The following is a 13,499-nucleotide window of genomic DNA, read 5'->3' as shown; positions in this document are numbered from 1 at the left end:
ATTTGGTGGGCCCAACGTGTCTGACCCCGGGGAAAGTCCTCCCAGTTTCCTGTGTCCATGGGGACACCAGAGAATACCCCATTACTGAACTTACAATGACCAGCACACGGGGAACCATACACACGACGGCGGGGGTGGTTGATTCCCTCCCCGTCCCTGTCCTAATTGGACGAGACTGCCCAGCCTTTTACCCACTCTGGAGAGAGTCTCAGGAGAGGATAACCCGAGTACCTCGGAAACGGAGAGGCAAAACTCATCCTGGGAAGGCTCCGGTGCAATCCTCCGAATTACTCACTCCCGCCCGGGCTCTGATAGGGATGGCAGGTGCCCAGACCGACACAGAGACGGAGCTACAGAATCTGGACAAAGAACTGTCTGGTCTGAAGGGGACCGCTGAGAGGTATCGTTTGTTAAAGCAACAGTTAGACATGAAGACAGAAGAGTTAGATATCCTCCAGGCTAAACTCCAACAGAGCTCCTTCCATAAGCAACAGGAGGAGCTGGAGAGGCTGCGCAGGACCATCGAGGAGTGTGAGGAGACCCTGCGCAGTAGTAAGGAGGTCCAGAAGAAGGCAGAGGAGAAGTACAAGGTGTTGGAGAACAAGATGAAGAATGCGGAGGCAGAGAGAGAGAAGGAACTGAAAGCTGCTCAACAGAAGCTAAACTCTGCTAAAACCAAGGCTGATGCTCAGTAAGAAACTCAAGGAGAGACAACAGGAGGCTGAGTCCCTGGTCCTAGAGGTGGAGGAGTTGAAGAGAGAGCAGGCTGGCAAGCACCACGGCAATGCGGACGCCCTCTCCCGGCGTGATGCCTTCTTCGCTGCCTTTACCCCGACGAGGACGTCGGTCCCGAGGAGGGGGATGTGTGATGTCACGAGAGGCTGTGTCCTGGAGGGACGTTACATCCCCCTGAGATGGCTGCAAACCCAGACAGCTATGGCTCCATCTGCTGGTATGGTCGGGAACTCCAACCCTCTATGGCCAATCTTCCCACGCAGCTGAAACCAATCAGGAGCTGATGAGCTGAAGGTTTGTTGAAGGGAAGAGACACGGTCTCCAAGCTGGGCTCTCTGGAGGACAAGAGTGCTGCACGTCCACTTCCATGAGGAATATAAGGAGTTGGAGATACTTACCTTTGGGAAATACTCACCTTTGGATATATGCACCTGTGGAAATACGTGTGGGACATTTGGAAGGACGTTTTGCTGGGTTGGCCACTAGCTGCAACGGGGACTACAGTAAGGCTGGGGAAAAGTTATCTGAGCGAGTGAGAATTATGATTTTGGATGTGGAAGAGACATCCCTGAACTGTTAACCCTTAAAGAGCCACAAGAGAACAGAATTTTGTTATATTTTCGTTAATTTCCCAAGACCTATAATAAAATCCTTGTTTTGTTTGAACCTTGTCTCCTTGCACTACTTGAGCAATCCCGCTGAAAGCTGTGTAGCCTCTCGTGACGTCACAGTATGTACATACTTTTTTTAGTCACGCCACTAATAAGATACAGAGGCCCCATTTAGAGAAGCGCAAGTAGCCCCCGTGAGTAGCCAACATGTGATACTGAAAGATGTTATTCATTCACATAGAGAAGAGTAACTATGTATGTTGTATCAGTATGACTATGCATTTGTGTCTGTATAAAAGGAGAGCTCCGGTTCAGGGCAAGCAGTTGTTCCATGGAGCAAGCTCGGCTTTGGTATGCAAAGAATAAAGTCTAATTTTTAGATTCACAAGCTCCAGTCTCTTGAGAAATATTTTTGAGTTGACTACTTTTTAGTCAAATATTTCTACGACAAGGGCAGTGTGGAGTGCAATAGAGATTGCATAATCTGTGGATCTGTTGGGGCGGTATGCAAATTGGAGTGGGTCTAGGGTTTCTGGGATAATGGTGTTGATGTGAGCCATGACCAGCCTTTCAAAGCACTTTATGGCTATAGACATGAGTGCTATGGGTTGGTAGTCATTTAGGCAGGTTATCTTAGTGTTATTGGGCACAGGGCCTATGGTGGTCTGCTTGAAACATGTTGGTATTACAGACTCAGTCAAGGATATGTTGAAAATGTCAGTGAAGACACTTGCCAGTTGGTCAGCGCATGCTCAGAGTACACGTCCTGGTAATCCGTCTGGCCCTGCGGCCTTGTGAATGTTGACCTGCTTAAAAGTCTTACTCACATCGGCTACGGAGAGCGTGATCACATAGTCATCCGGATCAGCTGATGCTCTCATGCATGCTTCAGTGTTGCTTGCCTCGAAGCGAGCATAGAAGTGATTTAGCTCGTCTGGTAGGCTTGTGTCACTGGGCAGCTCGCGGCTGTGCTTCCCTTTGTAGTCTGTAATAGTTTGCAAGCCCTGCCACATCTGACGAGTGTCGGAGCCGGTGTAGTACGATTCAATCTTAGTCCTGTATTGACTCTTTGCCTGTTTGATGGTTCGTCAGAGGGCACAGCGGGATTTCTTATAAGCGTCCGGGTTAGAGTCCCACTCATTGAAAGCGGCAGCTCTACCCTGTAATCCATGGCTTCTGGTTGGGGTATGTACGTACGGTCACTGTGGGGACGACGTCTTCGATGCACTTAAATGATGAAGCCAGTGACTGATGTGGTGTACTCCTCAATGCTATCGGAAGAATCCCGGAACATATTCCAGTCTGTGCTGGAATTTCAATGCAAAGTACTGTGTAACACAATGTTGTGACTAGTGTAATTACAATATTCCTACACCATTATAAGAGCAACTTAAAACTGATGTTTTATCGCCAAAGGATTATGAGGAAGATTTTGAGGATGTGGATGAGAAGATGACACACAGCCATGAAAAGAGAGAAGAGAGGGAGGAAGTGAGCTCACAGAGTAGGGAGGCTGTTGAGGCCATTCAGATGAGGAGAACGAGAGAGGGCTAAGCACAGAGGAGGACGACAGACCCAAAAGGTCAAGAGGTATGGTCAACGCTCAAAACTACTGGGTATTCAATAGTGCAAAGTGTTTTGCAACAGAAAACAAAAACAAGCATTCTTATTGGACACATTATTGTAGGTTTCAGCCCGTTTGGTTCATACGACCCTGGAACAATACATATTTTGGACTGTATTTTAGGTCTTATTTTACGATAATGTTTGAATAACGAAAACATTTATTCACCATAGATTCTGAAATGCCTCAAAGTAAAGGTTCACTTCACGGATGGACTTTGTGGCTGTGAAGCATCGTGAGGTCAGCAAGAAGGTTGCCAGCAAACAAAAGTAAGTCTAACGGAACTAACTGTTAGTTTAAGCAGTATTTAAAGAGAGGGGAATGCAGTTAAAATTGGAGTGAAGAGGAAATTCGGCAACTATTGGAGGAAAGTGGAAGTTAATAAAAATGCTTCTTTATTGTTATTGTTCTTTATTGTTAAAGAAGCACTTTTATCAACTTCCACTGTCCTCCAAGAGTTGCTGAATTTCCACATCACTTCAATTTACTCCTCCATTCATGCACCTTGGTTGGAGAGTAAGGTAGCAGCAGTGTTCCCTTCCCTAAACCCTGTAAGAAAGGTTCCATTGCTGCATTTTCTGTTACTGCTCTATAATATCTCCTACCCACCCCAGGAAATGTAATACAGAGCTGTTTCGCCTGATCGACCTGGACTTCTCCATCACCTTCTCCCTCCTGGATCTGCCCCCGTCAATGAAAGTGGCATGTACATCAAAAACTTTGGATCAACCAACACTAAACAAGTTTGTCTATGCTTAACAGATGTATCAAATAGTATTTGAACCCAGGTCTGATGCTTAATGATATCATTGTGACAGTAAGCTTGCTTGTATCTTTGTATTCATATCAATGTGATAATCAACCCCAATGCATTATCACTTTCCAGGCTTATGTTCAGTGCAACGAGGACAATACTGATCGAGACATTCAACTGGAGGAAATCGAGGTGAGCGAGAATTGGACACAGCATCCCATGGAGAGGAACGTAGGCTGTGGAGGTCAGGAAACGTGCACTGTGATCTGTATTCTATCAAATCTATGACTATGTACCGAATTGGAAATTACTCCCTTTATAGGGCACTGTTAAAGTTTCAATTGTTTATTATGTGGAAGTTGAAATAAATTTGATTTGAAATTTTAACATGTAATGAATTTTGGAATAACCAAATAAATTGACCTTTATACACTCTCAGAAAAGGTTTAGATTTTTTCTTAAAGGGGTACAAACGCTTGTCACTATAGTGGTATCCTGTAAGGTACATCCTTTGTACCTTTAGTTATAAGTACATAATTGTACCCTTGCAGTTCGTACCTTAAAAGAGCCAATAGTGTACCTTAGGGGACAAGATAGTACAGGTACAAAAGCGTATCTTTGGAAAAGATACACATTTGCCTTTTTAGGGTACCACACCAGTGACAAAGCCGTTTGTTCCCTTTAAGTGGCAAAAATGTACCTCTAAAAAGGTTTTGGGTGTTGTTTTAACGCTGTAGGGTGTAAAGCCTTATTTGCATATTTCCCAGGGTGCCTTTCAAGTGAATTTTAGAGTTATCACCACCACCCATGACTGTGTTTGCTAGTGACAGAGACATGGTTGTTGCATTCAATGGCTTTCAGTCTTATAGCCTTCACCAATCAAGTGCCTAAGTGAATACTTAATCACTGAAATTAAACTCTTTATGACAACACATTACATATATCATAAGGCTGTACTTTGACAGCCTAGTTTTACCCTTAAACAGTAGCCTGAAAATTATATTTTGGAGGCAACATCAGGCAAGTCACGTTATGCTGCTTGCAGAGTGCTATGTAATTCCAATTGGAATCCAGCCAGAGTAGGATATTGAAAAATGTGATATTGTAATCACCTGCAACCTTCATTTAGAATGATTGCCAAGGTTGGGAAAATTGGTAAAAAAAAAAAAAAAGACTAACTAAACCATATTAACGGGAACAACCATCTCAGTAACAGATGCAATAAATCCAACTACTAACCGATTGAATTAGTTTGGTATGTATGTTATTTATCTTTGTGTAGTATAAGATAAATCAATGTGCATGCAAAAACACACATATTGAAACAAACTATTCAAAAAAATTACCTGCAATAGAGCATGCTGGGAAATATGATAATGATGGCGTGGTTGTTGAGAGTGTGTGATGATTGTCCCTCTATATTGAAAATATTGGGAAAAACAATGTACCATTATACTAGATTATCCGCACATGTAGCCTAAAAATTACTGAACAGTACCGTATCAGATTATATGTGTAACTCTGAAGTGACATTATGTGTATTTTTATATTTTTATACCCCCGGGAACAATACTGTAACTTAACCGTACCCTTTTTCTGAGAGTGTACTGTTGACCAGAGCAAGTAGTGCACTGTACAGGGAATATGGTGCCATTTGGAACTCACATTCTTTCCACGTTGCAACAGGTCCCAACCTCTCCCACGAGGCGTCTGATGAATCCATGACCAAACTGATTATCGATTCACAGCGCCTAGCAACATTTCTGCGCTCAGCCTCACAGGTATAGCCTATAATACCTTATTTTTCTTTAAATCTAAGAAACCATTTTGTCGTCGTCATACTGCAGATTTTCCCGCTTCTTGCAGTTACTATTGCCTCATGCTCTCTGTTTTGGTGTTATTAGGTGGGTGCGGTACTGTTGGAAGAGGACAGGGCTGAGAAGCAATCACTTAAGAAGCTGAGGACTCGAGCGGACACTCTCTTTCAGCGATGGGTGTTTACAGCTCAATACCAAGCTTCCATTTCTATATGACAAGTTATTTTACACCAGTGGTCACCAACCTTTTCTAAGTCAAGGTCACTTTGAGTCAAAATGCAAGCAGAGATCTACCGCTCAGATTTTTTACTTTAAAAAACGTAAGCCTATGCAACATTAACCAATTAAAAACAGTTCTGTAGCAATGAGGTTTGTGCAGTAGGCTATAGGCCTAATACATTATCACTGCGTATTGGCTATGCTTGAATTGCCCTGCCAATGTTGTTCTTCAAATAGCATTTAAAATTTATATTAAAAAACTCTATGTGATCACACTGGTAATATATAATTTATTGTATGACTTGTGAGGCACAGCTAAGTGACTATAATAATTTGCTTCTTTATTTTTTACTGAATTGATGGCCTGCATCTGATGGTCAGTCGGAGGGGAGGGAGGGAGCAGCAGTGAGGCTGCATCTCACCCGACTCACCGTCCCTCCGCCCTCCTTCCCTCCGCTGAGAAAAGGGGACACAGTCTTCCAGCTGATGGCAAAACTAAAGTAGCACTGCATTATTTCTGCCTCGTGCAACAGTGCTCCTTTTTCTGTATTCTCCCGGATAGTCACCAGTTGAAGTATCCTGGGGTAAGGAATGTTTCTTGGATTTCTTGGAAGTCCCTCAGGCGAGCACCTGATCTCCCCTTTTTCATTTAAGCTGGGCTGAAGCGCGTTTGGGTATAAGGTACTAGGGGATAACTAGCCCCCCTAAGAACATTGGGCCTCATTCACCAATATCTACCTAAGAATTTTCTAAACTTTGTTCTTAATAAACTCCCTAAGAAAAGTCTACGTCGGATTCATGACATGTTCTTAAACAACAGAATTGTTCGCACCTGTGTTTTTAGGATTGATTAATCCCACGTCTTCGTAATTGAAAGCGTGTGCCAGTTGTTCCTAATTAGCATAAGAAAACGCCTCGCAAGAGACATATGCTGACCACTGGAGGGGGGCATGTACGTGCCCCCAGGTCCCGTCCAACTGCACGTGTCATCTCCGATGCGGTCTTGGATGACCAGGAGCAGATTGCGCAAAGTCTCTGTGAAATCGCTTCTACTCTGGCCACAATATCAGAAACACTCAAAGACATAAACACACATTTTAAAATATAAAGAACGCGCACTGAAACCTGTGTTATTTCATGTGTTTAATTCGTGGTATTTAAAGGACAAAACAAATCAAAAACAAGAAAGTATTTGTTGTCCGACTTCCACGCCAAGTCGGTTGTCTGGTCCCAGCAATGGGTCAGGACGCACATCCTGGTGTGGTGGCTGAAGTGGAAGTGGAACACCACGCTTCATAGCGATGTGTAACACACAACAGGCCATGATTATTCTGCAAACCTAAAAATTGTGTAAAGATGATCAAAAGCTAGAAAAACTAAATAAAATGAATTGTTGGAATTAGATTATTCTACAACATGTTCTCCATTTTTCTAACCTGAATAAAACAAGTAGTCCTACTCACCTTCTCTGGCTTGTAAAGCAGCTTACCGCCTGCTGTGTCCAAACACAGCCAGCGTCCCTTCAGAATACCAATGGTTCGCTCAATGGTGGAGCGGGTGCGTGCGTGCCTCTGGTTATAAGAGGCCTCTTGGTGCGTCTGAGGGTTTGTTAGTGGCGTCATTAGCCAGGGCATACCCCCGATCTCCTAATGAAACAAGTCATTAATTAAGAAAGCCACTTTTTGAAACCAACAATTGGAATTTGAAATTACTGAACGATACTTACCAATGAGCCATGCGTCTCCAGCAGCTCCTTGTTCCAGGGGCATTCCCACAGAACTGTTCTGCAAAATATAAGAGTCATGTGCACCTCCTGGGAAGCGGGAGACCACGTTCAAGAGATGGTTGTCGGAGTCGCAGATTACTTGTACATTGATTGAGTGATATTGCTTGCGGTTGAGGTATGGGAATGGGTCTGGTGAGGGTGCCTTAATGCGCACGTGAGTGCAGTCTATTGCCCCGATTACGTTGTGCAGACCGGTAATAGAGTAGAACCTTCTCTTGACCGGCAGCTGTTGTTGCGCTGTGTAGGGGAAGAAAATATATTGTGTGGCCAGTTGATTTATTCCATCCACAACTCGTGGGAGAGCGCGGCTGATGGATGGCTGTGATATGCCCACCCGGTCTGCTAACTCCCGCTGAAATGTCCCAGTCGCTAAAAATCCCAAGGTGGAGAGTACCTGCACATGAGGTTGTACGGGATTGGATCGTTGAGTATGGCTTCGCAGCGCTGGCTCCAAAGTATCACACAGCTCCATTAAAACGTGTATTGGAAGCCTAAACCGTCCGATCAAGTACTCGTCAGTCTCTGCAAATAAATCAACGTGATCCTCAAAGATGCGTTCCCTTCTCAGAGCACGCTCAGCAATGTCGTCAAGCAGCAATAGATGTGCCATTTTGATAGCACGCCTGATGTGCAGAAACAGGCCAATTTTGGCCCTATAAATAGTGCGATCAATCACCACATAATGCAGGATTTAATCAGCTTAATTGCTGATGTAAATTGCAGTGTTAGTGTTTCTTTGCATACTATGATTTGTTTTTCAACAAATGATCAGAAATACATTACAGTAACATACTATCATTGTAAACGACTGTAGAATGAAATGAAATGCAGTAACCAATTATTTGGAGCAAACTGTCATCACTTAAATGTGCGTAAGAATGCTCTTGAGTGTGCGTGGATTTTGTTCTTAGCTAAGAACATATCCAAGTTGAGAAAACATTAGTGAATGTCAGAATCTTCGTAAAAAGTGCGTAAGTGGAGTTTAAGAACACATTACTTCGTAAGAACGGTTGATGAATGAGGCCCAATGTCTAATTGCTGACACAAAAAAGAAATGTTTGGAAAAAAATTGGTATGTGGATGAAGGACATGCTTAGGCGAATAAACTATAAAGGGAAAGAAATGGCTAAAGTTTACACTTTTTTTTAGCTATTTCATGACATTTTTGAAAAAGGGGTGTACCAGGGTAACTCATTGGAATATAATATTGGAATGGAATATAACTAATAACATTAAATAACATTGGAACTTAACATTTAATAACAATAAATCATAACTAATTCAGTGTAGCATTGATGTTGCATCTCTTATGCTCTGCTATTTCACAATTCTAATTTGTACATAGGTCACAAATGAAGCTATCCCCAGTCAAATTGGAGCAAAACTCATGAGCCCACCTCCTGGACTGCTTACACCTAATCCAGTCCCCACCTGTGACTGAAAACAGCTTCTCACAGAAAAGACACTCCGAATCCCATTCTTTGGTGGCTGATGTGGCTTGTTGTGTTGCAACCTTATTTGAGACAACCTTTTTTTTGAAGAACCTGCTTTGTTTTCTTACTCTCTCTCTTTTCTTCTTGTTGATGTTTCTGCCGAGCCTTTTCCTCCAGCAACCTTTTGTAAGGGGAGGCTGTCAGAACAGCCGCAGACTCTGCCTTCCTCTTCCCCGGCCTCTGGGACAACTCCAATATAACTGCTGCAGCTGTTGGTTGTTGATTTAAGCAAAAACCAACAAACAACAAGAACACATGAGTATTGGTACAATAAACACTTCTAATCACTATATTCAAATATATATTCCCTAAAATGAGTGCAGACTTTTTATTTATATTTTACCAACATTTGGAGCAAGGGTAGGCTGCAGGGTGGAGGTTGTGGTGGAGGTAGATGTGGTGGAGGTAGAGGTTTTGGCATTAGAGCTGGTGGAGGTGGTAGAGGTGGCGGCGGTAGAGCTGGTGGCTGTATCAGTAGAGGTGGCCGCGGTGGCGGTAGAGCACTGTGGTTGAATGGATTCTTTGCATTGAAAATAAACGACAAAAACAATACATCGGTGTTAGTACAATAAACACTTTCTACCAAGTACATGCTGCTTCTGCTACTTTTTGTTAATTTAGATGACTTTGTCTTACCGGCAATGGGCTCAGGCTCCTCTATTACCTCAGCAGCCACGAAGTCCGCCTCTGTGAAGATCTCCTTCTCCAAAGAACACAGCCCGCTGGTCTGGAAGCCCTCCACTCCTCTCTCCACACTGGCCATCTTGTTATAGGCCTTTGCGAAGAGGCCAGCCATTTGGTAAATACCTATCCTTTTCCCAGGATGCATCGTCATCCACTGATCTGCTGCCCTGCTGTAAAAGGCCTTCAGACCCTTGAAGATGGTACGGTCTAACGGCTGCATCTTGTGGCTGCAGTGGGGTGGCAGAGTGGTGAGAATCACTCCCTGGCCTCTTGCTGTCAGAACAGCCTCCAGGGTCTTATAGGAGTGGTGCCTATCGAGGATGAGGATGTGGGGTTCCTCAGGGGTGCAACCAACACAGTGGGTGAAGTGGTGGAGCCAGTCGACAAAGATGGTACTGTCGACCCAGCCTGAGTCACTCACCCTTCCAACGGACCATGCATTTTGTATTCCCGTCTCATCGATGTTCCAAATCTTCGTTGGCCCGACGTCCCTGACACTGTTTAAAACGTCCTCGTAGGACGTAAAAAACAGGTCAACCTTAAGCTTCTTAAAGCCCACTTCCCTCGCAAGACTGGTTGCTTGCGGTACTCGAACTGACAGTTGAGGGTTGCGCTTCATGAAGCCACTCAACCAATCCACCCCTGCATACCCCTTTCCTTTGTTGAATCTGTGCTTGATTCCCATCCTCTCTGCCAGATCGAAGGCGAGTCTTCTCAAGTCCCATAATGTTAGGCCAAATAGGGCTCTTTCCATTTATTGAATGTGGTTGATGAGGTCACTTTCATACGTGGAAGAGAAGACTGGGGCTCCACCCATTTGGCTGAAGCCTGGGTTTTTCACCTTTCCTCTGTGGTGCCGTAGGATTATTGGTGGAATGTTGAACACCCTGGCAGCCCCCTTTAAGGTCTGCCCATTTTCTTTTGACTTCAGGGCATGCTGTATCACCTCAGAGCCATAGCTTCCACGTTCTGTTTTCTTCTTGTATGTTCTCATCTGAAAATAAAAACATGAAATTTTATTAGGAACTGTAAGGAACTGACCCTTAACCTAAGCCCTGACCCCTAATCTAACAGATGGCCCCTAACCCTTACCCAAAACCCTCCCTAACCCCTAATCTAAGAGATGACCCCTAACCCTAACTACCCCACACAGGACTGTGTACCTTAAGACATGCCAGTTTCTTTCAAACCACCTGACTCAAAGTATTATTATTAACCTGCATGGGGGAGAGGTGCCAATCTATCTGAATCTATGGGTAAGTGTCTATCTAATATGCTACAAAACCATCCAATACCTTTGCATCAACACTATAACTGTTTATACACTATAGCTGTATAACTGGTCATATTGAGTTATGGGTTTGGTCTTCCTGTTTACTGACAGCACTGAGTGATTATAAATGTGTCATGTGCCTTTCTGCAATGCTGGTGTTACCGTCTCTGTCCCACAGGTGGTACTGGCGCTCCCTAAATCCAACGACACATGCACGCAGACAGACCTCGGTGAGTCAGTTACGTTTAACACATTTCCTCCATTACGTTTGATGTTTATTCTTTCTAACACAAAATTAACCCTGGATGTTTCTCTTGCAGGGTTCCGGCCTGGGGGCAAAGTGAAACTGCTCCACAGTTCTACAGTCCATCCCACCAGCGAGAGGTGAGACAGATCTCCCCATCATTCATCACTGTCAGTCAGTGGGCCCAAAATACCCACAACGTGTTACCCGCGGAACACAGCTGCTGGATATTCGAGCTTGTTTTACATGTTGTACGGAACGTTGTTGTTGTCGGGTGACTAGACTGACGTGACAGCGTGATCAAATATGTATCTGTTAACTTGCTGGTGGTGTCGTGTTCCAGTCTTTTCACTGTACTGTGTTTTTTTTGCCTGGAATCTCGTGACCTGTACTGATATGGCTGGGTCTTTATCGCCATCTCTCCCTCTCTCCCTCTCTCCGTCTCTCTCTCTCTCCCTCTCTCTGTCTCTCTCCAGGTCCTCGCTACGAGACATTAAGAAAACAACTCCTTTACAGACAGACACTGCTATTAAAATGTCGTCCCTCCAATTCCAACAATCTTTTCATTGGCACAACTATGGTGAGCATCAATGAATCACTTTCTCTCTCGGTGTCACTGTTTGTCTTTATAAGCATCCTGGATATGCCAAACATTGTGGATGCGTCTCAAAAGTAGTGCACTATATAGGGAGCCACTTGGGACGCATCCATCCAGTATGTCCAGGATCATGTGGACAGAATAATATGCCATTTAGCAGACGCTTTTATCCAAAGCGACTTACATTCATGCGTGCATACATTTTTGTGTGTGGGTGGTCCCGGGGATCGAACCCACTACCCTGGTGTTACAAGCACTGTGTTCTACCAGCTGAGCTACAGAAGCCACACTGTGTCATATGGTATGTATTATGTAATGTGTGTGTTATACAATGTGTGTTGTTTATAGGGTTTTGTCAACCATTGGACCAGTCACGGGTTAAAGGCTCCTCCAAAGTTGAATGGACAATCTATTTCTATTACATTCTATTTTCTGTACTTTTGTGAATTATGTGTATTTGTTGGTCTTTATATTCTAAATACAGTAGACATCATAGTGACTGCATTGTTGGTTAAGGGCTCAGGTTGTTGGATTCAGACTCGTTGATGTCACCTCCATCAATTTCTCTCCCTTTGGGGAACCCATTTTCCTGGTGAGATCAGTACTTTTGGGATAGATACGTGTGTGTGTGAGTGTGTGTGTAAACATAAACGTGTGTGTGTATGTGAATGTTTACACATGAACTGTGTGTGTTTGCTTCTCTGTGCTCCAGGTGGCCTGTGGGGATGGCAGTGTCAGACTAGACAACGTGCTGACTGAGAAGACTCTGATGGAGTGGACCAGCAGTACAGCAGGGCAGCCGGTGGTGTCAGTACAGTGGGCCCAGACCAGGCCAACAGTCTTCTGTGTTATAGATGCTGCCTCTTACCTTCACATTTGGGACCTGCTGGAGAAAGACTTTGAGCCTGTCATCACTGAAAATAATGATACTGACAGGTAATTATGAATGAGTCCTCTTGAAAAGCTCTCAATAACAAAATAATTGAATTATTTGTTTCAATGTTGCTGAAATATATTATTTCAGCAAGAGATATACAGTGCCTCAATCTGCTAACCTGGAGAAACGACATAGTATGATGAATGAGGCCATTTTAAGTTACATGTCAGGAGTTTGTTTTGGTATGGGTTGTGCAATGTGTGTGTTATATTTATATTTACAACATCTCATTAATAAAATAAACAGTACCTCCTATACATTCATCATGTTGCTTAGCCCTGAAAGTTGGCAGTGTCTGCCTTTTTCTGGGTGTTACACTGAGTAAGTCGGATGGGAAGAAAACACCAACATATGGTCTTCTGAGGAGTGCCAATATGGCTGACTTGTGGCTTCAAAGCCTCTCATCGGCCAATACATAGCATCAGCAATCCAGGATTTATATACACTATATGGCCAAAAGTATGTGGACACCCTTTCAAATTAGTGGATTAGTTGCTGACAGGTATAGCAAATCAAGAACACAGCCATGCAATCTCCATAGACACCATTAGCCCATAATGAAGAGCTCAGTGACTTTCAACGTGGCACCATCATAGGATGCCACCTTTCCAACAAGTCAGTTCGTCAAATTTCTGCCCTGCTAGAGACTCTGTAGAAGTGGAAACGCGTTCTCTGGAGTGATGAATCACGCAGTCCGACAGATGAATCTGGGTTTGGCAGATGC

The 13,499-nt window shown here is 43.8% G+C and overlaps 1 long non-coding RNA gene and 1 pseudogene across 1 annotated transcript; one reads left to right on the top strand and one right to left on the bottom strand.

The window, feature by feature from the left end:
- LOC121549552 overlaps nt 1-12,928 on the top strand; it is a 29,019-nt pseudogene extending 16,091 nt beyond the window's left edge.
- LOC121549985 lies at nt 6,900-8,072 on the bottom strand. The gene is made up of 3 exons (XR_006657745.1): nt 7,487-8,072; nt 7,224-7,406; nt 6,900-7,099 (listed from the first exon to the last, which is right to left on the bottom strand). It is a non-coding gene; the product is annotated as an uncharacterized LOC121549985 (long non-coding RNA).
- Nucleotides 12,929-13,499: the final 571 nt, after the last annotated feature.

This window comes from Coregonus clupeaformis, chromosome 34 (assembly GCF_020615455.1).
Source record: "Coregonus clupeaformis isolate EN_2021a chromosome 34, ASM2061545v1, whole genome shotgun sequence".
Lineage (NCBI taxonomy): Eukaryota > Metazoa > Chordata > Actinopteri > Salmoniformes > Salmonidae > Coregonus > Coregonus clupeaformis.
The sequence above is the reverse complement of the archived record's forward strand: the minus strand, read 5'-3'. Positions and strand labels throughout refer to the sequence as shown.